A 203-nucleotide genomic window follows, 5' to 3' on the forward strand; every position below is an offset into this window, starting at 1 on the left:
AATAGGAACAGCAGCAACTTTCACAAATAGCACTTCTCTCTCCTTCTCCCTCTCTCTCTATGTTTTTATTTTTTTGAAACTGAAACAGCAGCTAATGAATGAACTGACCTTTTTTTTTTTTTTTTTTTAAATAATAAACGACTAAACAGAAAAAAAAAAAAAAAAAAAAAAAAAAAAAAAAAAAAAAAAAAAATATGTGGGTT

The sequence above is a fragment of the Olea europaea genome, unplaced genomic scaffold, assembly GCF_002742605.1.
Source record: "Olea europaea var. sylvestris unplaced genomic scaffold, O_europaea_v1 scaffold1809, whole genome shotgun sequence".
Classification (NCBI taxonomy): domain Eukaryota; kingdom Viridiplantae; phylum Streptophyta; class Magnoliopsida; order Lamiales; family Oleaceae; genus Olea; species Olea europaea.